This window comes from Pogona vitticeps, chromosome 2 (genome assembly GCF_051106095.1).
Source record: "Pogona vitticeps strain Pit_001003342236 chromosome 2, PviZW2.1, whole genome shotgun sequence".
NCBI lineage: Eukaryota > Metazoa > Chordata > Lepidosauria > Squamata > Agamidae > Pogona > Pogona vitticeps.
In genome coordinates this window covers 182,485,093-182,510,018 of record NC_135784.1, presented here as the reverse complement: position 1 = coordinate 182,510,018, position 24,926 = coordinate 182,485,093, and the positions used below count along the sequence as shown (strand labels likewise).

The following is a 24,926-nucleotide window of genomic DNA, read 5'->3' as shown; positions in this document are numbered from 1 at the left end:
CTTGACTTGTGGTGACCCTTGCCAGGGTTTCCTAGGTGTAAAGTGGTTCACCAGTCCCTTCTTCTTTTTTTAGGACTGTGCAGTTCCCCAAGGCTACATAGGCTGGCTGTTCTCCCTAGAGGCACAGTGCAGAATCAAACTCCCAACCTTTGGCTTCTCAGGCAATAATCCAACTCACTGAGCTGTCCAGCTAGTAACTTAGGGTTATCATTAATTATCAGGCAGTAAACCTTTTACTGAAATCTTCTACCAACAGCTTCAGCTGTGCCTTTTCCTCAGTGATAGTGGGGACAATGAGACAGGAGACAGGACCTTTTCTGCCAGTGCTTCCAGATTCTGGAGCTCAGTCCCATGGGAGGCCAGGCTGGTCCCATCTTTGTTGTCTCTCTGCAAGCAGACAAAGACCTGTCTCTTCAAGCAAGCTTTCCCTTAGTGACTGGCTGTCTGAAATGTGTGTGGAGTTTTTTTAATGGATCATTGAGCCTTGTTTTTAAATGTGTTTTTACAATTGTTTTGATACACTATTTTAAATTTGTTTAATTCTCCTTGTATGTTTGTATACTTATTGTTTTTACCTTTCATATTTTGTCTTTTTAATGATGTAAGCCACCTTGGGTCCTTTTTAAGGAGAAAGGTGAATTAAAAATAATTTAAATAAACAAATAAATAATAAAATAATCAGCAGTGAACATGTAATTCAGTGTGTTACTCAAGACCCATAGGCAGTAAAATGATTCAGTTTTGTTAATGCCAGAAACGGGGTCAGGACATCATCAGCTGAGGATCTGGGGCTCATTAGCTGGGTGGGGGGGCTGATGTACACATAATGCTAAGTTGTAGTTAAGCTCCATGCATAAGCAGAAAAAGGCCCAAGCAAAACCTTGGGACAGGGGCAGATAGTGGTCTTCCAGATGTTGTTGGCCTACAGCTCCCATTAACCTTGGCCATTGTAGCTAATGATGAGGGATTACTGAATCTGCAGTCCAGAAACATCTGTAGGAACACATTTTCTCATGGTGGCCCCTTGGGTCATTTGCTTCCCTTACCCCATTCTTTCATCTTTCTGTGCAGTCAGAAGAACAAATAAACTAAAATTTGGTTTTCTTTGCATTTTATCCACTTCCTGGCTTTTTGTCAATTGGAAATCATAAATCATGGTTTAAAATAACACTTCTTTCCTATACAATCTAACTAAGCAACCGAGTTGCCTTATTTAGTAATTGAAGTGTTAGTCAATTACTAAATAAGGCAACTTGGTTGCTTAGCTAGATTGTTTAGGAGTGAAGTGTTATTTTATCCTTGAAACCTGATTTACAATGGACAAGAAGCCAGGAAGTGGATAAAATGAAACTGAATTCTGGCTTATTTTCCCATCAGGGAGGGAGGGAGGGAGGGAGGGAAGGAAGGAAGGAAGGAGAGTATCTAAACCTGGTTTTCTTGTGGGGTTCTCTTTGCTTGTGCATATAAGGATTAACTATGATTTAGCATTGCGTGTGCATTGAGCCAATGTCTTGTGTGATTTCCTTACCTATTAAGTATATTCTACTTGGGTGTCCACATTTCTCATTCCCTAGCAAACTTCTGGGAATCCAGACTCCTGATCTGTAACATAAAGACAGCTTTGTTTCCTAGTGAAGACTTTACTAATCCTTGTATTTTTAAGAGTGCTGGCCTACTTCTTTTCTTCTAAAACCCTTGGAGGAATTAACGAGACCTGGTATTCTGCTAGAAGGACCAAAATATTGCCGCTTCTCTAGACACTGTTGAAAACCAAAATGCATGAGATTGCAAGCTGGCAGTGAGAAGTGCATCTTGGGCTGAGGTGGGGTGGGTGTGCCAGTGACTAAATCATCAGCACTTTGATCCTGAACATATCAGGGGGTAAACCTGATTGAATCTAATAGGATTAGTGAGTAAACACATGGGATTGCTTTGCACGACGAGTAGCATGCATTATAGCTAAACTTTTTTTAATGCCAGCTTTTGGTGCAATACAGCTGGGCTCCCACTGTGCCAGAAAGCTCATCTTCTACTTTTCCTGCCATCTTGCTGGACTGGCCCATTCATTTAACCCAACAGGAGATCATGATATAATCTATGTGAATGGAGACCTATTATGTCTTTGTTAATTGTGTTCAATCCTGCCACTTAGAACATCCATGCTGAAAGGGTGGGGAATATATGTGGTTGTCCAGATGTTGTTCAGTTGCCCTGCTCAGCATAGTCAGTGGGGAGAAAAAGGAGGGTTGAAGCTGCAGACAAATAACATCTGGAGAGCTAGTGCATTCCTGGTTTCTGTATTAGAAAATGGAAGACATGATGGTTCTGTTTTATTATGCTTGATTCAAGAAAGAATGGTGGTGTTGAGGTATCTGTGTGAACCACATCCTCCCCAGAATTCATTTGCTGAGGGCTACAGATAGTGTGTACCTTTTCTGCCTGACTCTTGACAGATTCCTTGTGACAGCTAGCCATGCATTTTGGTCTCCTTATTGATTATGCACTTTCTTCATGCACGACTTCCCCATTTGTGATGAGGTGAGGGAATTCTTGCTGTGATGAATGTCGACAGCCTTTTCAGTTCTACTGAAGGTGCCCCCTTCTAGAATCTTATTGCTCCTGTGCCTCCCACACGTTGCCTTCTTCCTTACAACAGGGCTAGTCTGCAGAAAAGGTTTCTTCCCTACTCTTGGGGCATCCTGACCTGCAGACAACCTGGCACTCTTGATGATGAAAGCAGAACGGAGAGTTTGTTTTTAATATAGAACCACCCATCAGGCATTCTATCATTATTCATAGAATAATACAAACATATACAGAGGTGGCACACAGTGTCCCACCACCGGTCTAGGGAACCCTCAGACTTTTCTCAGTCGTCAACGGATGATCTCTCCCATCCCAGCCCACCCATATCATGCCTGTTAATTTTCCACTAGGACATTTGCAGAAGGTGAACATAGGTATGGACAGATAATTATGTGATAGGAAACTAGAGCAATGTACTGTACTTGTTTGTCCCAGACCCACAACTGTAATAGTGTACAGTATATGCTGCATGTGGTAGTACATGGGTGATGACTATACCTTGTATTGGTATGAAGGATAATACTTGGACATGTATCTTGAAAAATGTATCCCACCATAACAGGAGGAGTGAGTTGCTTAAATCAGCTATCTTCACAGTTATTGCTGGTCAGTAGTGTGTCTGCATATGAAGCCCACCACAGAAAAGGCCATGTCCAATCAATATGCTTTCAGATACCTTCTTGTAGTAATCCAGTGTGAACATCCTTCATAGCAAGATATATCTATATAAAACAGCTAAATACACCACCACCATCACCCGTCACCATAATTTCGCAAAAGATAGATTTCCTTAAAGCAAACAGATCACTCACCTAATGGTAGCAGTCATTTGCTACAAAGCCACTTAATTCTAATTGCCCAATATTCATTCACAGAGATAGGTTCCTAGGTAGTGGTATTTTGCCACTCTGAATGAGAGTGCAACATTTCAGCAATCTCAAAATGTTGATTTGGAAGCTGGCTAACCACACATTGTCCTTGCAAAAACAAAGAACTTCATTAAGACACAACTCCCTGCCCATCAATAAGCCCAGCCCTGTTTGCGCATCTTTACAGAGTTTCAGATGCCTAGCATTGAACTGTCATTCATTAAGAGTATATGCCCCGTGCAAGAGTATTGCAAAACATTGCCCATCTCCTCCTGCTAATGTGCTTACAGAGCATCAATATGGTTGTCTGTATCTTCTTGCGACGTCAGTGCTGACTGTGCAGAGATGCCTGGCAGTGGGCTGCCGCTATGTCAGTCATTACAATCAACAGCTGCAAGGTCACATCTCATTGATACAGATAATGACAGCGGATCCATGGCAGTAAAGACAGGGAGACCAGAAACTAGCAGGTCCAAGTGCCATTTTGATCATTAGATTACCTTGCAGACACAAACTTTCATCAAGCCTTCATCACTGCAGCATATAAGAAGTTCTAAAAGCAGAAAGATGAGGCTGTTGAATGTGCTCATATGCTAGCAGAGGAATGGACAGCTAATGGATTAGCAGGATGGAAATGTTTCTAAAGAAATAAGGGTCACTTAAGCTCCTCCTGATTGCTGCATAACGGTGACACGTTGTGTGGCCACTCCTCTGCAAGTGAAAAACTACTCTATCTGCCGCAAGTTTGTGTCTCCACTGAAAGGCAGAGAGACATTTGGAGCACCGGCCACCTCAGGATATGTAATAAAGAAGAGTGTTTGTAAAGCTGTGGAGTCACTGCTGCATTGGACAGCTGACCGTCTGATATGTAAAAACCATGCAGACAGAAAATAAAATGTGGTTACGAAAAATGTGGAAGACATCGAAGTGATAGTGCTGTTGACACAAAGGCCTCCTTCCTGCAAATACTGAGTAATAGAAAGAGGAACCTGAGCAGTGGTGAGCTAAAAATAGGTGTGTTGGAAGTCCGATCTCCTTGCCTTGCCCTACACTGTTTGGGGTAAACTGGAATGGCAACTTGAAAAGAAAATAAATGGGATGAATTTGGACTGCAGAGTAATCAGCTCAACCATCTCTCTCCAGTCTATCCTTCTTTCTCTCATTATTCCCTCCTCTTCTCCTAATAGTGGGTGGCAAGGAGAGAGAGAGAGAGAGAGTGAGAGAGCAGGGGGTGTCAGACAAGGTGGAGGAAAGGCAGGTGTGGGAGGAAGAAGGCAGGCCTGGCTAGGAAACGCCCAGCCATTGCACAAAGAGGAGGAATGACCAGAACGTGACATTTCTCTGCATTTGGAAGTCACCGGTAAAATGAAGAAAACCCAGGCGAAGGCAGGTAGCTATGCTGAAAACAGTTTCTGGATTCCCCCACATTCACTCACTTTCTCTATGGATCCTGTGGCTCTAACCATCCCCACCACCCTGCTTCCCATGCCTGCCAGCTAGAAAGCATTTAACTAGATTATGTTATATGTAAATGAAACAATGTATTTTTTAATTGATCTGTTTTTAATTATGCATCTTTATGCTTTCATAGTTTTTTTTATCTGCATTTTTTTAATCATTAGCTGCCCTGAGAACAATTTTTAGAGCAAAGAAAACATATACATTTAGTACAGATGTATTTATCTTTCTGCAGCAGTTCATCTGTGCACTCTGTCTCCCTCCCTTCCACTGTTAAATTCTAGACTCTGAGCTCCTTTGGTGCTGGGACCTCTTTTGCTCTATCAAGTACTGTGCACGCTAATGGCTATACATTATTGAATATCATTAAGCTGTACTGTACTCAGTTTATTTAGTCCACAGACCATTTGGTTTCTACAGAGGAGATAGAAACTATTCTGAAGAGCTGCATAATAACATCAGGTCACGAAAACAATAAATCACCTCAGTAATAGCTAATCGTAACAACAATAACACTCAGGTTGAGAAAGTTTGCGTATTTTGGCCTGGTTTTCAAAATTGAAATTAAAAACACAGCAATCTTATCAGCAATTTTTATATTATGTCCTGCTGTATATATTAAAAGTCAGCTCAACAGGACAGCTGGAAGGGATATCAAAATCAGGTAGTTCAATTTTCCTCTGGCCCACTGATGAAATTTATAATAAAATGGCATATACCGTACATCAACGCTTCTGTGTTTCTGCTACAACAGGGACGGAGTGTTAAGACAGCAGGAATTCTCTGCCATCCTCCTGACAACTGAAAGGAAGAGAGAAAGAGAGAATGAATGAATGAATGAATGAATGAATGAATGAATGAATGAATGAATGAATGAATGAAATATCCAGCTAACAAGAGATTTGGTCAGCCATTCATCCATGTCTGTGAATAATATGAGTAAAAGATGAAATTTCTTCCTGGCCCAGTTTCTTCTTTCCCACCCTTTTTTGTACCTTGACTCAGTGATGGTCTCTACTTTTTTATGCATGGTACTGTTGACAGCTATTTGTCACCTGCCTCATAATTTGATGGACAGTACCAAGGGACTTCATTGCAGTACCTCCAGCCCTAGCTGCTAGGACCCTTGCATGAACCAAGGATAGCTTGAACCTGCCTTTCCTAGCAATAATGCAACGCCATTTGTAGATTGTTCCCTGGTACGAGCATCTCTGCGTGTGTGTGATCTTTGTAGTGATCACGTGGTTCCTTCCTAAGTGCAGCTGGAACCTCGATTGTTTTCAGTAGTGTTGCAGGTGTTACGACATCTTACTGCAAAACCTCACCGATGGTTAGGAAAAAAAGGCACTGGCTCGGATTTTCATTGTGGTCTTGTACGTTTGGTGGCAATGTAGAGGGAAAGGCAGACGGTAAAATATGAGCTCAGAGCCATTGTAATGTTATAGCTAGAGTGCTGGACTGGAACTCCAGGAGAGTAAGGTTCAAATGCCCAGTTGGCCCTGATGTTCCCTGGGTAACCTTGGCCCTATCATGCTGTCTCACCTGACCTACATCACGACATTGTTATGAAGTAGATCAGGATAATATGGGGTGGACGAGGTTCGCGTATGTAGCCTTGAGTTCAGTGGAGGAAACAACAGCAACAATATGGCTTCAAGTCAGTTTTGACTTAGGGTGACCCTTCTGAGGGGTACAGTGGTCTCAGAAATGGTTTAGCGTTCCCTTCTTCTGGGGGCACCCCAGCACTGTGCCGTTTGCCTACAGCTGCACGAACTGGCCTTTTTCCTAGGAGGCACAGAGGGGAACCAAACTCCCGGCCAAGTGCTCCAACTCACTCAGCTATCCAGGCAGCAAGTGGCAGGTAATTATAACCAGCTAATGAATAAAGGCAAATACATTGTATTACTGCCCATTTTTTCATTAGCTAACTTTTATATGGCATGGAGAGGAGGGGATGCCTGCGTTGGCTCCGAGCTGTGCATTTGTTCCCTTTGGTTATGTAGGAAGCGTGCATAATGGCATAGTTCAAAGTGGCAAGGTCAGGGACAGCCAACTTCTTCAGCCCCGAGTGTGATCTCACTAACCCTGCTTTACCATGTACAGTGGACCCTCTACTTAAGGAATTAATCCATATTGGAATGGTGGCTGCAAGTCGAAAAGTCTGTAAGTCGAATCTCCATTCACCTACAATGCACTGAAAACCAATTAATCCCATAACCAGTGGTTTTTATTCTATTTTTATTCCATTTTGGTTTTTTTCTGGTCTGTAAGTCGATTCTCTGGCTGCAAGTCGAATCTAAATTTTGCAGCCAGAGAAGTCTGTACCTCGAAAAGTCTGTAAGTCGAGCCGTCTGTAAGTCGAGGATCCACTGTAGCAGGGTTAAGGAGTGGCCAACTTCTCCCTTCCTCCTGCTCATCCTGGTTAAAAAAACAGGCTTATTGGCATTAAAAAGGAAGAGATACAAAGGGTGCAGAAATCTCTGTGTCAACTTCTAATTTGGTGCTAGGATTTGGGGTAAGGGCTGACTAGAGCAGAACCTATTTCACTGTCATCACTCTTTGACCCTCTTTTTCTGCCTCTAGAATGATTCCTGGTTGCATGCAAGTAAGCCTCTCCTGCATTACAGTTACCCCCCCCCCCCCGGGGTTCCCTACCATGCAGGACAAGTGTCTCCCCTTCTAAAATCCATGCAGGGGGAGCTGCTTTGCTTTGAACTGTTGTTTACTCTGTTTCCCTAACCCACCCACCCCAGTGTTAGTTTCATCCCCACTAAGTAAAATTAGGGAAGACCTTTTTCAGTTGCTCTCCCTCAGAATGGAGCTGAGTGCCTTCCATTACCCCTTTCTTTTATTGGGCATGGAAGACAGGTTTCGTTCTGTTTTTCTACAAGTAATGGCTGTGACCTCACCTGCCCAGAATCTGTATAAAAGAGAAACTATCGTGTTTTCAGAAGCACGACAGTCTTTAACTCAGATGCATTGAGGAACTTGTTTTGGTGTGTTTCATTGTGTTTGTTTGTTGCTTTGCTCATGGTTCAATTCTAGAGACATCCTTTTTTTAAAAAGAATCATGTGGAATCTATAGGAAGTGAGGAATAGCTCTCTTGTCACTGTTATCTAGGAACTGAACTAGCTACAGTACTTCTAAAGGCCCCTTTTGTCTATAGAGGGTTTGTCATGGCTGCAAACTGCAGGCAGAAAGTATGCCACTTGGCATATGTATAAATCAGGGAGAAAACAAGTAACAAAAATCCCTTTTTAAGAATAAAAACATAGTTTAAAATGTAAAATCTGACCTATAAATCCGGCTTTCTTTTCTTCCCCCACTTGAGCAGATGCGAGGGAAGCCGTGTTGAAAGGCAGGAGCTGTAATAAAGCCACTGGGAAATAGGAGCCAATTATTGCCCTCTGTGTGACAGCCTGGGAGAGGTTGGTAGTTTGCCACTTCAGCCCTGCCTAGGCAATTTGTTCTGTACCTTGTGCTGATTTTCTATTTATATAGCACATTATCAATTTCGTTTTGTTTTTCGGCTTTGCCGCTCAAGACAGAGCTGAGCAAATTAACCCTTCAAAATGGCTATTTGGTTGTCTGCAATTTTTTCCTCTCTGCCATTTATCAAAAAATATATAGGCTTATTTTTTGGGGTGGGGGCAGTTTTGTCCTGTAAAGTCATCCTGAGACAGTCTCAGACTAAAAAGAAATATGCAGCATTAAGCAGAGGCGAGGAGAGGCGAGGAGAGGCGAGGAAATGATGGGAAGGGGGACCGTTGGCTCTTCCAATTGGTGATGCCTGGAAATTGTTAAGAGAGCCATTCCATTCACCTCCCTGCCCCTCTGGGATGGAAATAACCTCTCCAGGTACCATTTTGTTTTCTGAAAATGTTAGTTTTTGAACTGCAAGTCCTATTATCTCCAGCTGAGTGGCCGTGCTGACTGGACGATGTTGGCAATTTCTTTCCAGAGAAAGTAACCCTTCCTAGTTCTGGCTGTTGGCAAGGAGAAACAACAAGGCAACCTTCCATTTGCCTCCATGGTCATCCCTTTGCATTAGGCTGGATGTTCCTGTAAGGGGGAATCATTTAAATTGTTCATGGGCAAACCTGTAGCTCCTCTTTAGCACTCAAACAAATATGAGCAGTCAGAATACACAGGAAGATGCCTCTTGATCAAGGCCATACCGAAATTCTAGCTGCTTGGAATCTCCTAAGTTTCACTGCACATGTGCAAGCTAGTCCATTGCATTGGGCACCTTTTGTGGAAGAGTGATTATGCTACCTTTTTAAAGTCTTGGGGCTCAGAAGCACTGGCCCCTTCTTAATTCTGGCTCTTCCCTCACAGTCACCTGGGGACAGCTGGCTGGCTGGATCTTTCCAGGAAGAAATCACACATCAGTGTCCCTTACTTGACATCACACTTTCAGGCTGGTGAACCTGGTGCATTGGAATAAAATAGTACTGTATGAGGTTGATCAAATAATACCTCTCTCCCTCTCTCTCTCTCTCTTTCTCTCTCTCTGTCCACACATGTCTGCAGAGAGATGAAAAAAGCCACATGTTTTTGGCACAGCTCACAGAATAATACTAAGAAAGTATCCCAGAATAGTTGTAGTCCAAAAAAATTATCCCTCCTCACCCATTTTATGTGGATGTGGGTGTGTTGAGGCAGGGAGGAGAGAGAAAGGGAGAACTCCAAAGAGACTTCAGATAAACAAACTCCTTCTTGTTAATGTGTCCTCACCTCTGTTGTACACATGGAAAACATTGCCCCATAAGAATTAGGGACAGAAAAGGTGCTTGCCTTTCCTGCCTTTGTTATCTCTCAGTTCCCTCCACATGGGCGCTTCTGGCAGACTTGAACTTTGGATAGGAGCACGCAGCCAGGCCAAGGAGATCCGTTGCAAAGCAGGACTTGTATTGCAGTTAAAGTGAATTAAAATTATACGTTTGAAATGTGTAGGAGTTTATTCAAAGCATTTGAAATCTCGGATTTTCTTATTTTGGAGATTTAAATTAACACACATACGTAACACACACAAGAATCCCGATGAGTAATCTGAATGTCAGATTGTGGATATTAATAGGAAATGTGATTTTGATTTGGCATGTTAATTCTGCAACAAACAGGCCACTACAGAGGTTAACCACAAATTGTTAACCTCTGTGGTGATGTATTAACTACCTTGGGTGGTAACCACATGAACTTAGAGGTATCTGCCACTAGGGTTGCTATATGTGGCAGATTCCACATGTCATGAGCAGGGCTTGACAAGCCTGCTTTACTCTCCCCTCTGGTTCAAAGGCTGCAACAAACAGCCCACCTTTCTTTGGGCTTTGAGATGGGAGTAGAGGGCTAGAAAACTAGGCTAAATGCTTGCCTATTGCATGGAGACAGGGGAAGGGAATCGTGTCCTTAGGCCATGTAAGCCACTGAGTCATTGCCGCTGCCTTTCTACCCCAAACTTTGCCTTCCACTTTGCAGGCACACCAACGTAGGGGGAATTTTGCAGGCAGAAAAAACATAGGGGGGAATCTTGCCTGCACTACCCAGGGCCAGTGTCCTCCTTTCTGGCTGGGCTGTGCCTTGAACAGAGCTTGGGGAAGTTACTTTTGGTCTATCTTTGGGGAAGTGTAGCACAAAGACATAACTCTGTTAAGCTTTGGCTGTGAGAGGAAGGGCGATCTGTTTAGGTGCTGTAGCTCTTGACCACTCTCCTGCCCACCCTGAGTCCTTTGAGGCCAATAGTTGTCTTCAGAGATCCTGTCTTTGTGTGATCCTTGATTGGTTAGGAGCAGACAGTGAGGAGAGAGGACAAAATGGTGACGGAGAGGCATGATGGCAACAGCCAAAAGAAATCAAAAATATACCCAGGGTTTACTGGGAGGGTCCACTATCAGAGTTTGCTCCTGGTAGTATCTGCGAAGCAACCAACATAAATTTGACACAACTCCGGGAGGTAGTGGAAGATAGGAGGGCCTGGCGTGCTCTGGTCCATGGGGTCACGAAGAGTCGGACACGACTAAATGACTAAACACACACAGTATGCTGCCTGAGTCTTGGAGGACTTTCTTACACAATTGTTCTGCCTGAAATATGGAATTTTACCGTAGGTCTGAAAATTGCTGTTATCTATGTGTCGCCCTCCCCATGTTTCTTCACCCCCTTCCCCCAGAGAATCTGTCAAAGAGGGGGAAAGCAGGATAGCTGAGTGATGCCTTTTGATTCGCAAGGCCAAGTGTTGTGCACCTTGAAGCATGCGCTGCATTTTGTAGGAGGTCATAATCACACTTGAGAAGGAACGCTTAATGGCATTTTAATCCCGAAATTATCTATGAGTAACTCAGTTCAGACGCAGGTGATAAAAATGTTCACACCTTGGCAGCCAGTTCATGGGCATGAATGTAAAAATTAAGTGTTATAAATTAAAACACGGCTTTCACAATCTGGGCTTCTTTGTATTACCTCCCCAGATTTTAATTACTTTAAGCTAGGAAGTTGTACGCAAGCCAGATACAGCTTCCCACGCTATTAGAATTCCATTTGGCAATCATGTTCTACATTACTTCTCTTGACCGATGTGGAGAACGCTGTCATTTTGACAAATGGCAGGAGGATATCCAGGAAATAGTCTCTCGGGCAGCAGAGACCAGGGACAACACAGGCTGTAGCCAGGTGTCCGTTTATTTATTTAAAATATTTTTACCCCACCTTCCTCCGCAAAAGGACCCAAGGTGGCTGACGTCATTAAAAGGACAATATTTAAAAGCTAAAAACAGTAAGTGTACAAATGTTTTAAAAAGAATTTTTTAAATGCATCATATTAAAAATGGTAAATAAAATTGATATTAAAAACTCATTTAAAAGCAACGGAGCAAAACAATCCGATTTGAAAAAAACCCTCTCATACAATTTCATATGAATCAACTCTCCCCCACCCCCCGCCTTTGGGGAAGGCTGGCTTATACGTATAGTGCCTTGCCTATTGCATCCTGAGTTACAGTAGTTCTATCCTTGGTATGTAGATAATCACACATAAACCGCCTCCCAGTCCGTACAGTGGCGTGGATGTGTGCTTGTTGTCTGTCAGTGAGTAGAAGAGCTTCTGAAAGATAAATGCCAAGCGTGGCAGAGGGAGGGTTGCAGTGAGGCAGGAGAAAACCAGCCGTTGAACAAGCACAGGGGTTTCCTTGGACTCGATTGATTTTTGCAGCAGAGCGAGGCTGTACGTTTGCCATCCATCACCCTGATCAATGGGGCACACCCCTTCTGGCAGATCACTTGAGCTTGGACTTGTGATGCAGAACCTCCCTCAAGATTAATTGCCAGTCAGGAGACCAAGGTAACCGTCTCCCAGTGCCCACGTGGCTGCCAAGCAACCTGGTCTGTCCTCAAATCAGTTGTAGCATGTTTTTCTTCTCAAGCCCTAGCTGAAGGCACATACCTTCCCCCTCACCCCCGAACTAGCTAAGCATGTTAAAAGAACTAATGACAGGCAGGATTTCTTTGGCTTTATTTTTTTTTTAAGGTGAGGGAGTCTCCCTCCCTCTCCCTCTCTGTCTCTCTCTTTCTTTCTGTTTACCCTTCAGAATGCAGTCATAGTCAGTTCCTGGTCTGCAGCAAAGAGGTGCAGGTGCAGTTTGATCTGGGAATTGTTTTTCCTCCCCCTGACTCCCCTCTGCAGTTGCTTCTACCTCTTTGGAAGCCAAAAGGTCCCTTTCAACCGCATACATCCACAACTACATGGGAACAGCTTCCCTATGCTATGGTGCCATGTTGCAGAAGAACACAGGGGAGTTAGGCAACCATGTGGGTGCAGGTTTCAGTGGTCTCTGCTTTTACTTCCTTGCATGTTGGGAGGAGATTTGGCTTATACCATGCTTAACACTCTCAAAGGAGGAGAGAGAGAAGGTTGCTGTGGGCAGAGAAAAAAGTATGCCAGTGGTGGGAAATGTGCAGTCCTCCAGGTGTTGCTGGAATCCAACTTCCAACATCCCTCACTGTTGGCAGTGGTGGCTCGGGCTGATGTGAATGGTGGTCTAGCAGCATCTGGAGGGCTACATATACTCTACCCATGAAAAATGCATTCCTGAGTGTTGGGCTTGCCTTTCCTAGAGGAGTCTTCAAGCCATGGTTTGTACTAACCATAACTGTGATTTAAGCTTCTGTTAATGTGGGCAAATCATGGTTTAGTGCTGTTGGCTTGCTTTCCTTTTTTTTCTGGTCAGCTCTTCCACTCTTAGCTGCTGGAGCCTCTGGTGCATAGAAACCATCTCAGCTGTGCTTTGACTGTCCATAGATCATACGAAACCATGTGCAGTATAGTCTATGGTTTGCAAACCTTCCTCGCACCATAGTTTGTTTTGTTTTGATCTTACAACTGTAAAATATAGTTTGTCAGTTTGGACCTTGTACCTTAATCCAAACTGAAGCTTCTTTAATCATGATTTCTTAAATGAATCTGTATCTCCAGTCATTAATGCTAAATAGTAATAATTGTGTGTTATCAAGTCAGTTCTGATTTAACGGTGACCCTTTTCAGGGTTTCCCAGATAGAGAATACTCTGAAGTGCTTTATCATTCCCTTTTTCAACAGCCTTCTTGGGATTGTCCAGCTTGCGGAAGGCCACTTTTATGCTATTTGATACCTTGGCAGAAATTCTTCTTGGGAGAATAGAACCTGTTGTTTGGAAGCATCTTCTGCTGACATCTGCACATCTTTCCAGCATGGTTACCAAAAGTCAGCTGTTGCAAAGGCCAATCTAGTACTGACCCATTAGAGATTCACAGTACAATCAAGCCTTGAGATGATACCCAGGAGTTGGGCAAGGCTTACAGAAAGCAGCTGAAAGCTGGTTCACAACAGATGCTATTGGACTATAAGTTTCTGTATCAGAACAAGCTGTTCCCTGCTGAGAACTCACTTCCCAGTCTTCATCTGAGACTAATTGTCAATTAAGCAAATGGGAAATTGGGCATGATGTGGAGGCGTGTAGGAAGGGAGATCACTACAGTTTAGACTGGAACACACAGAAGAAGAAAAAAGTTCTCTGCCGGCAGCAGTTCAGGATCAGGTCTGGGAGGGAATAAATTCCCTTTTCAGGAATTTATGACCTGCCTGGGCAGAGCAGGAAACCAACTGTGTAGGATGCTGCAGTTGCACGACTCACACCCTTTCCAAACAAACCTTGAAGGAGAATTTGGAAAAAGTTTTCTTTTATTCCAGTTGCCAGAATCCCTAAAGAGCACGGGGGATTCTGGGAATTGTAGTACCAAATGGTAAAATTTCCAGGTTTTCTCTTAAAAAATATTCCACGGTATTATAAAGGGCAGCAGTTAAAGACTCTAAAAACTGTTTTTTTTAAAAACTTTTAAACAAAAGGTTCTGTATAAAAGCAACTCATTTTTAATGGCAGCAGTTTATAATGTTTGGGATCACTCAAGTGGTGAGGAGCCTTTTCCTTCTCCAGACAACGAAGAAGGCGCTGCTTCTGTACTGCTAATGGAACTAATGTATTATTTATTAGCTAAAGTCATGATGGCGACTTATTTGAAAGGAGGAGGACCTCTTCCACCTTTGACTACCCTAGCCACCAGTCCTGCTGCTTCTGCTCTTTTAATGGTGGCACAAAAGCAACCAAGAATAAAGATGGAACTTTTGTACAGTATTTAACAAAAAGGGGGGAGGGAAGGAAATGAAAGAGGCTAATTATTTATTTTCATTTTTATATTCTTTAGTATTAACAAAAGAGGGGAACATGAAAGTGTTGTACCCTTTTGTGTTTCCCTCTTTCATTTAACCTTTCTTTCACTCTTTGTCAAATCACCTGGGAATTTTTTCATCCAAAAGTAGACTTCTAATCTCTTTTGGTTTTGTTGGAAGTAGAATATAGATCTCAATGGAGCAAAATTGTCCCTTATACCTCCAGAGTTGCCATGTATATTTAAGTCTCCAACAAGAGAGTTGCCATGTATATTTAAGTCTCCAACAAGAGAGTTTATTATGACACCCAGATTTCAGGTTATTAGAATCCTTAACTGTCACATTCCCGGAGATCACAATAGCCGAAGTCCGATAAACCAGTCCAAGGTCAGAGATATCAAGAATGCAAAGCCAAAGTCCAGAAACCAACTTACAGAATGAAGTCCAATGTCAAAGTCCAGGGTCCAATACACAGTGTAGTTCAGGGTCAGAGTCCAATACCAGCGTAGTCCAGGGCCAAAGTCCAGAGTTCAGAAACAAGATGCAAGAAACATGGATTCAAGCCAAGGTTTTGACTCCTTGCTTCCACTGGAAGCTTGTTTTATAATGAAACAGCTCCTTGAGCTGCTAGAAAGCTTTCTATCCTGCTAGTACTCAGGACTAGATGAACGTAGGTCTCTGTGGAAAGCCTTTGAGCAATCCTCTGATCTTCTTGTCCTAAGTCTTTCCCGAAGCCTGCCCCGAAGCCTGTCTGCTGTGGAGGGAGAATCTGGAGGCGGTTCAGGTGTTTCTGATCTCTCCACATTCTCCTCAGCCACAGTTAACCCTTCTGGGTCCAGGTCTTCGGAAGCACCCATGACATTAACACAGCAGCATCCTCCTGCACCATGATCTCAGCCAAATTATTCTTCCTGTCAGCTGCTCCAACCTTCCGTCCTACTTGTATTGGGGGCAAACTAGGCTTCTTTTCTATATATTCCTTTACAACAGTGGTTCTCAACCTTGGGTCTCCAGCTGTTCTTGGATTACAACTCCCAGAATCTTTCACCACTAGCAGTATTGGCCAGGATTTCTGGGAGTTGTAGTCCAAGAACACCTGAGTTACCCAAGGGTGGGAACCACTGCTCTACACCCCGATTGGGGTGGTGGTGCAGATGGCTATTGCAAAGCCAGGGCCTGCTCTGCTCCTTGAGTCTGGGCTGAAACACTGGACTCCTTTTTTCTCGGCATTTGTCATATTCTTAGATAGACAGATACACACATTAGATTAGGGTGATAAGAGCTCCTAATACTTCAGAGTATAACCTTTTCATTTCTTATTTTATTTTATTAGTCACATTAGTTACATTTCTGTCTTGCCTTCCCTCCAGCAAGTTTTAACGTTGCCTGCCTAGCTCCCCTTTCCCATCTTTTATCCTCACAACAATCCTTTTACAGCAGAATAAGAGAAAGTAACTGGCCTGAAGTCATCCGATGAATTGGTTTATTGTGCCATTATGACTAATATTTTAATATAGATCTGCAGATAGAATAAAGGATAAAAATATCCTAATAAAAATAACATAAATATGTTATGTGCCATCAAGTCAGAACGAACTTACAGTGACTTTAAGGTAAGTGAGATATTTGACGAGGGGCTTTACCAGTGCCAACCAGCACCACTCCCACGAGTTTCCACAGCCAAGTGGGGGTTTGACCCCACGTTTCCTGAGCTGTAGTCTGCCACTCTATCCATGACATCAAGCTGGGCAGCAAAATAAACATAGTGCCATCTATGCATACAGCATATACAAATAACCAGTCATTTTGACTGTGTGTTGTCATGATTTTTTTGTGGTTAAAAAATAAGAATTTTTGGGTTGCAGATCCCATCTCTAACAACACGTAAAATGATTACAAGTGCTTCTAGGTAGGCCGCTGATAGTACTGCTGATGAAGAGGCACTGTGCCGAAGAAACAATTGGAAAACCCATAAACATTTAGGAATGCTGGTTGGCTGCATCCACCATTCTCATTCTCTCTCCCTCTCTTTCTCTCTCCCCCCCCCCCACTCTCCCTCTCTCCTGTTCTTCCTTGGGGGCAGGTTATACGATTCTTGGACCCCTCAGAATTCAGCGGATACAGCAGAACTGTGGTACAATAACAGTGTGATTAAGATAGCACCCCACACATCTTACTCTTCCATTTCGCACTTCAAGCTGCCTTTTCACAACTGTCAGTTAAAGATGCCTGGGGTCAAGATCTATGCTCAGTTCCAGTATTTCCGTTTCTCTCCCACTCTTAAGCTGCTGGAGGCATAATCAATACATCATTAATTGGTGTCTAGGGCTGTAAGGAGGGGAAGCAAGATTTAGCTGTGAATATGTGGCTTTTGAATGTATGGCAAATAGGCTGCTTTCTTTGCCTCACCCCTTCCCACACAATATGTTCTAGAGAGGCTTGGTGCTTCCAGCTGGAGAGGCTGCCTGAAGAGTCTTTTGAGCCACTCTGCATGCCCCCCCCCCTGTGGCTTTCTTCTGAGTCTGTTCACTGAAGAAGGGTTCTGTCTGTGTCCTGGATGAAGCAGAGAAGTCAACTGGAGGCCTCACTGTGTGATGCCACAGAGGCAGATGTTGTTGGACTACCATTCCCATCATCCGCCCAGGAGGCCACGAGAAGATGGGAGGTGCAATCCAGTAACATCTGAGAACTACAGATTCCCTTGTCTTTGGTGAATGCCCAAAGTAGCAGTGGCAGCAATGGACTCGTTGTTCATTTGTTGGCTTGCTTTTAATTAATTTATTCGAAAGGTTAGATTTTAACAACCATGATGCAAGGATTAAAGAACTGAAAGGAAAAAAAATAGGAAGTATAAAAATTAATAACCAGAAAGGTTCTTGCACAACAAAAATGCAAGCAACCAGTGAATGGAAACACACTGTTGAGTGTTCACCAAGTGAGTGGTGTAGTGAGAGTCCTCTTCCAGACCTTTTTGAACTAGGCGTTTATTGATTAAAAGTTCAGGGGAAGCTGAATTGGCCATGTAACAAATTCCAAAATACATGTTGTGATGATCTCATCCCCCTAAAAAACACAATATTTTGAGTTAAAAAAAAAAACCAAACACCTCTACTCAGCCAGTATGGACAGAGTCTATGCAATGTCTGCCATTAGTGCTTCCCGACAACACACACAAAAAGAACCTGGCAGAAAATCCTCTATGCCCTGTTTTCTTCCTGCCATGTATAGACTCACTTTCAGGGATACTTCAGTTTGCAACAGATCCAGGAGAGGGACCAAAATTGCCTTGGATTATTGGATCAGTGGGTGATCCAGTGTTTCCCACCCTAAGGGTCACAACACCCACTCTAGCCACCTCTTTCCTTTATGTTCTTTCCTATTCAAGTCATTCTGGACTCATTTGTTTTCATTTCCATTTCCATGGCCTGTCTCTTCCACTCAGGATGCTCCTATTTACAAGCCAATGTTTAATTTTTAATATATTTTTTGCCTTTGATATCCATGAATGCACAGATACATAGCTGCATAGCATGTTTTGTAAAAAAAGGTTAAAAATCATCCTCTGACCAGTATACACCAGTAACCTGTAACGCACCATGACATTAGCAAGGACAGCAACCATCAAGCATTGCCCAAGCTCTGCCACCGTGATCTGAATTCAGTGCAGCCTCAGTGCAAAAATCTGAATCCGTGAACATTTGATCACTTGCCTTTCAATTGATCTCCTTGGAAAAATGTTCAATTACCCTGCAGTAGATACTTGAAGAAAAACGTGCAGATGGCAGGTGTCAGGATCTTGCCCACACCACCTTGGTAGCTGCAGGATCAGGGCCAACCTGAGCCAGGAGTGGCCTGGTGTTTGCAGACTGAGGCCCTGGCCTGTGTAGCAGCTGCTGGGCCACTCATGAGGCTCACCTGGAAACCCAGAGGAAAGGCCTATTTAAGGAGTGGTTCTCCCTCCCAGAGCTTGCCTCAGTAACAAAGATTTTTGGTTGTGCTGACTAGTCTTAGTGCCTGGCTGCTCCGGAGCCCCTGTATGTCAGTGTTCCTGCCTTGTCTCTTGCCTCCTGTACCTCTACATCTGGACTCCAGTGTTCCTGCACCTGTTGCCCCTGCCTTGCTCCCTGCTTCTTTCTGCTGGCCTCCTGCATCTCGGTGCCCGATTCTGGGTTGTTCCTCCCAGACCTCTGCTTCCGCCTCCACCTGGTCATAACCAACTGTGCAGTGAGTTTCTTTCTCAATACTCTAGTCTGGTGGGCTGGGTCCTGGTGCCCTTGCCCCTGGTGAGAGGCTGCCTGTGATATCTTTAACTGTGACAGTGGGCTGTTCAGGAGGGGGGGCCCTGACTGGTCTCTGCCTTTGCTGGGAACAAGAAATGCCACCAAAAGGAATAAACTTTGAATCTCCATTTTGCCGGTAAAAGAACTCCTGTGCAATTCAGAGCTGTCTCTTTCCAGTGCAGAACCAATCTTGTCTTTATAGGAACAAATCGGGGGCTTCAGCCATTTCTGTACTATCAAGGCTGGAGATTATTTTAGATGCTGGATCAGATAGAGCACGTCCATGTGAGCCAAGCTGGGTAGCTTTGCCTAGTTGATACAGCTCCTGGGTATTTCCATCTTTTGGTGACTTCTAACCTTTCTGCCTCTAATAGCAAAATAATAAGGCCCTTGTCATTGATATATTTTCAGTTACCATTGAGGATGCTTGATAAGGATGCCACTGTGGATATCAGGATAAAGGTCTGATTCATAATAGCCTTGTTTTCAGTTTCAAGTGAAGACCAAGAAGTGGTCCTTGCAGTGCACAGCTACCAACTGGGTTTGGGGTGGGAGGATGGAGAATGTGTGTAGGTCATACAGCTCTTCCAACAGTTAGGGAAGCACAAATTGGTGGCGTGGCCAGTTGGATCCAAGTCAAGTGCCACTTGTGGACCAGTTTGATTGTGTACCTTGAAATGGTGGCTGTGGTGGGTGAGATTGATTTCTTCTCCTTAATCCCTGTAAAAGAGAGGCAGGGGAGGCCCTGGTTTTTGAAAGCAAAAAAGAGGTGCAGATAGAGGGAATAGAAGTTTAAGTAGCAGTGGACAATGTTCTTTTCTCTTGTTAGAAGCTGGATTGTGAATGTTCTCACCACTTCCTTCTGTGAGCAGCTAGAACAGTTATAAACCATTCTGAGAGCCATCACTGCCGTATGTGAAACAGTGAAAAGATGGAAAGTCTACTTGGGTCAAATCCCATTTAAAAAAGAAGTAGAAGAATGTCATGCTGTATATTCAGCTGCAGGCATCTATCGCCATTTTGTCTTTCTTCTTCTTTTTCTGTGTGCCGGAATTTAAATTGCAGCAACTAATCCACTCCCTCCCCTAAACAGAATATATTGAAAATAATTTCCAACATGTTTGTTCCCAGAACAGTTGTCGAAACACTGAGTAAGAATTATCAGGCAGAGGCTTTTTGTCTCTGCTTGGCTATTCTTATTTATTGATTGGAACTGGTTGTTTGGCATTTAGAATGGAGAGCGGAGCTGCCTGACAAATTCAGCCACTGCACTTAACCGGGGTAGAATATCCCTGATCTCCCATATGCAACAGAATGAAGTGGCAAAAGAATGCTCAGGTGTTGAAGTGGTCTGGAAAGCTTCCAACTGTATGGGAAAGAGCTGCCTTACTTGTGTGTCCTTTGCCCCGGGTGGGGGGGGGGAGAGAGAAGAAGGAGGCGGGTTGAATACAGATGTATGAATGCAAGCAAATGAGTAGGAAAAATTATGGCAAAGTCTTCTTTCTCACTGTGTTACTTTTGTGCTTGTGAGGGAGAGGCGGTGGCTTTAGCTTTTGATGGTGGAGGTTTTTTTGGGCTCTTTGGTTGTGTTCTGGAGGTTTTTCTTCCGAACGTTTTGCCAGTCTCTGTGGCTGGCATCTTCAGAGGACAGGAGTTAGAACTCTGTCTGGGTTCTGGTGTAGTGTGTGGGATTGTTGAGTATTTGTAGCTGTGGGATCAAGGTTTTTTGTTCTTTTAGGATATTTGGTCTTTCTTGTGGTCAGGGTTTTTTGTTTGTTTGTGTTTTTGTTATGGGTGTTTTGTTGTGATAAGGGGGGATGACCTGTCACTGTGGCTGATGGATGTCGTTGGCTAGTGTTTAGTATGCAGTGATCACTGGTCCTTGTGTCTGGGTTGAATTCATTGATTTTTTTATTATTTATTTATTTATTTATTTGCATGGCGTCATTTTCAGTGCTGGGAGCCAGGCTTCCTTTGTTCCGAAGGAAAACTTCTGTTTTTCCTTTGGAACATTTGAAGAATTGATTCTCTTTTGATGCAGTAATGCATGCTTGCTCTGCCCTGGACCATCTCATTCCATCCCTCTTTCCACGGTGGAACGAAAGCCCAGTCTTCCTGATCCTGCGTACCTCATCTTTTGCTGTCCTTGCTTGGGCTGATGGAAGTCTCAGCCTGCCAGCCTCTGGGAAGTTCCCTTTTGCCCACCCCCGCATATCTGATCCAAGGCTTACTCCCACTGCTTTCCTTCCTTTATTTTTAAGGACCTTGGTAAAAGAATGCCAATAGGAATGGAGCAGAGGTGCAACACTGACAGTGTTTCTTTTAGGTAAGCCGTGTGCAAAGGCCTTCCTTTCTCTGCAGTGAGTAATGCCTCCTTAATTCATCTGTGCTTCACAAAGAAGCAGAATAAAGGCAGGCTGGTTGTCATCATAGGCTCAGTTCCTGCCCCCATGCTGGCTGGCTGGCTGGCTGACTCACTCTCTCATGCAAACTCACTGAACAGAACATTTTTGGAAGGTTCCAGTAATGGCTATTGCTGTTTTCTAGACTGCTGGAAGCAATAGTTAAAACTCTCCCAAACATACCATCCTGGTAACAAGTCTTGAGGAGAAAAGTCAAGACTGGATTTATGTGCGAAGGGAAATTTGAGAGTAAATAAATACATACTGTATCTGTGGTTGTAGCCAGTTTGCAAGTGGGACTTTATTTGGAGATGTTTGTTTTTTGCTGGACTGAAGCGACACTTGGTGGGGCAGAAACTAATGCTGAGTAGGGAGATCTGTGCGGAAGCCTCACACAGCCACCTCCTATGTTAAAGGTAGGGGGCAGGTGACACTCCGGATGCTGTAGCTCCCATCTCTCACTGATAGTTTTGCCAGCTAGAGCTGATGGTACTTGCAGACCTGTCACATCTTGAAAACAACAACTTCCCCATCCACTAATGGCTGATGATCTCAGTGGGAAGATCTGGCACGATCTAGACATAATATTTAAATGTGTGCATGTTATGTTATTAAAATGCAGATAATGTCAACTGAGTGGAGGCGGTAACTGAAGCAGACAGGGAAGTGGGATTTTAACCTTAACCTCTCTTTATCCAATCCCAAGTAAAACCCTTCCTCTGAAGCTGTTCTTTCCATTGGGAGGACATCTCTGATTGATACTCTGCTGTGGAATATATGCTTTGCAGGCAGGAGATTTCAAGTTTATTGTTTCCTGTTTCTTTTCTGTGGATCCTCCACCTTCTCTTTCACTGGTCTCATTTTCTCTATCTCCCCCACCTCTTTCATCATCATGATGGTGCTGCTTCAGCTTATGAAAGAATAAAACTCTCCCAGAATCCTCTAGTCAGCACACCTTAATTAACTTTTGGAGCTCCCGACCTTATCCAGAAAGTTATGGCATCATTTAAAACATGTAAATTTCTTAACTCAAGTTGGCAACATCTCGAACATGATGTGTCACGGAACTGTAGGCAATCAGATATAATTGAGGGCTCCCCAAGGGCCCCCCTAGGAGATTTTTGTGTGTATCACATAGTCTGTGTTTTAAGTAACAGCACACTAAAAATACTGTCCGAATTTGATGAAAATCCATCAACCCCAATAGCAAACCATGTGCACAGGTAAAGAGAAATATTTGCAGGTTTTGGTGATTTCTGGGAAAATTTGTTCTCCTGTCTGAGTACCTTTTTTTAAAGATCTCACCACCGAAATGGGCAAACATGGGCTGTAACCCTGGTTCTTTCTTACATTTCCTTTGACTGTTGCCATTTGCTTTCTTAAATTAGTGACAACGTGAGGAGGGCTCTCACCACCTACTGAGTTTTTCTTGAAATGAAAGACATGACAGAAATAGAAAAGTTCATTCGTATAAGCACCTCTGAAATGTCAGCTGCTGGTCGCTGTCACTCACAGGATGGAGCACAGCATCCCTGTGCATGCTCCTATCTGTCAGCATCATGCTCCTATTTGCCACTTGTGTAACATTTATCAGAGGTACCGCTAGAAACTTCCAGCCACAAAGCTGGGTTCTTCAATTAATATTCGAATTGATCTTAGTTCACTTTGATGCAGTGGCTATTCTTCACTATAGATGGATCTGTGGAGTTTGCTTCTCAGTTCAATACTAATTTTCAAAGAGAGCCAGGAGAGGGCTTACATTTAAAACTTCAGACCTTTCCCTCTCAGATCTTGGTTTTAGCAAACAATGGGGTTTCAGCAAGAGTTTAGTTTCCAGCGAAGCAAAAACAAAGCTTAGCTTCCTGCAGGGCAGGGTTCACAATTTAGTAATCCAAAGTCTGATGGTGCCTTGGAATCTAAGGCAAATATTCCAGAGACATGGGGATGTAAGTGTCTGCATTCAAAATAGTCTGATCCAAGAGCTGTGATGCATGTGAGGGAAATAGAAGAAATGTTCAACTCTATCCATTTATCTCTCAGCTGCCTACTTTATTGTTTAGAGATCTTTAAGTGTGTATGCGTGCGCATATATATATATATATATATATATATATATATATATATGGGTAATCACATAAGTCAATATGTGCACATGCAGTCTTTCTTAGGCTGACTGGTGCATGTTTTTTCCTTCTGTTATATATGTCAGTAACAGCTACAATTGCAATAGTGTCGCACCTTTGGCTTTTCTTTAACCCAGGAATTGGGCTGTTGGTATGCAAAAGTGTGACTTTAGTGAAATGTGCCAGTCTCTGCACACCTAAAATGATTCGGATTGCATGACAGGTCATTTGTAATATACAGTTTGGGCCTATATCACTGTCTTGGCTTGAGACAAGGGTCCCTTGAATCCAGATGGTAAAGGTAAAGGTTCCCCTTGACAGTTTGTCCAGTCGTGTTCGACTCTAGGGGGCGGTGCTCATCCCCGTTTCCAAGCCATAGAGCCAGCGTTTTTGTCCAAAGACAATCTTCCGTGTTCACATGGCCAGTGAGACTTAGACACAGAACACTGTTACCTTCCCACTGAGGTGGTCCCTATTTATCTACTTGCATTTGCATGCTTTCGAACCGCTAGGTTGGCGGGAGCAGGGACAAGTGACGGGTGCTCACTCTGTCGCTGGTCTTCTGACCCTGCAGCACAGGCTTCTGCGGTTTAGCCCACAGCGCCACCACGTCCCTCAGATGACCTAGGGTCAGAATGTGTGTCATTGTTAATCTGTCATGTGATCTGAAATCACATTGGTGTGATCCACATAAAATTTCCTGTCCCCGAAAAAACCCCACACTTATAGTTTGCAAACAAATATGTTTAAATGAGTACAAAACAAAGCAAGCTAATTTGTAAATTGTGGAAGGCAAGAAGAAATTGTGTGTAACATCACACAATTTCTGCATTTAAGGAATACCTTCTTATGGGGATGGGCTATTTTTAAAATATTATTCCACCCCTAGTTCTTATAGTAGAAGTAAATCCATAGTGTTGAATTTTGATGGCAGGTGCAGGGTTTGCATGATAGAGTGCTCCTCCATGCAAAATCTGTACATTTACATAAAAAATTGCCAAGTGAAGCAGGAGGACTCCAGCCTGCATTTCGCTCTCCCATGCTAGGATATTTTCCCCCAGAAAACAAAAATATTCTGAGACATTTGTGTGAATGCACCCTCGTGCACCCATATTTCTCTCTCTCTGATACCTCACTCCCTTGGTATAACATGGCACAAGGTTGGAATCTGATTTTCTCTCTCAGTGACCAGGACCAGCGTTTCAGCCTGCACAGAGGTATTTTGTTTCTGCTCTAGGAACGATAGTGTCTTGTTTTTGTTCTAAGTGTAGAACTTCGAACATGTTATCTGTATTTTATTAACATAGTGAGTCAGTTTAAGGATTTCAGTCAGAAAGGTGGATACAAACAATCCTCCGGATACTCCATCAAGGCAAAAAGGAAAAGGCAGCCAGCTCTCAGCCATTAATAATAAAACATTAGTCATTTTTAATGTGTTTTTAAAGTGGCAGGTGAAAACAATAGCCCCATTAGAAAGAAATATATATTTGCACTTGGCATGAAGGAGCAT

At 43.3% G+C, this 24,926-nt stretch overlaps 1 protein-coding gene and 1 long non-coding RNA gene across 5 annotated transcripts in view; both read left to right on the top strand.

The window, feature by feature from the left end:
* Positions 1–24,926, top strand: part of PDE4A (phosphodiesterase 4A) — a 510,240-nt gene that overhangs the window by 260,455 nt on the left and 224,859 nt on the right. The window lies entirely within an intron of this gene.
* Positions 18,842–24,926, top strand: part of LOC144587126 (uncharacterized) — a 38,988-nt gene continuing 32,903 nt past the window's right edge. Inside the window, exon 1 of the long non-coding RNA XR_013542317.1 lies at positions 18,842–24,926. This exon is cut by the window's right edge and continues 26,563 nt beyond it. This is a non-coding gene — a long non-coding RNA (uncharacterized LOC144587126).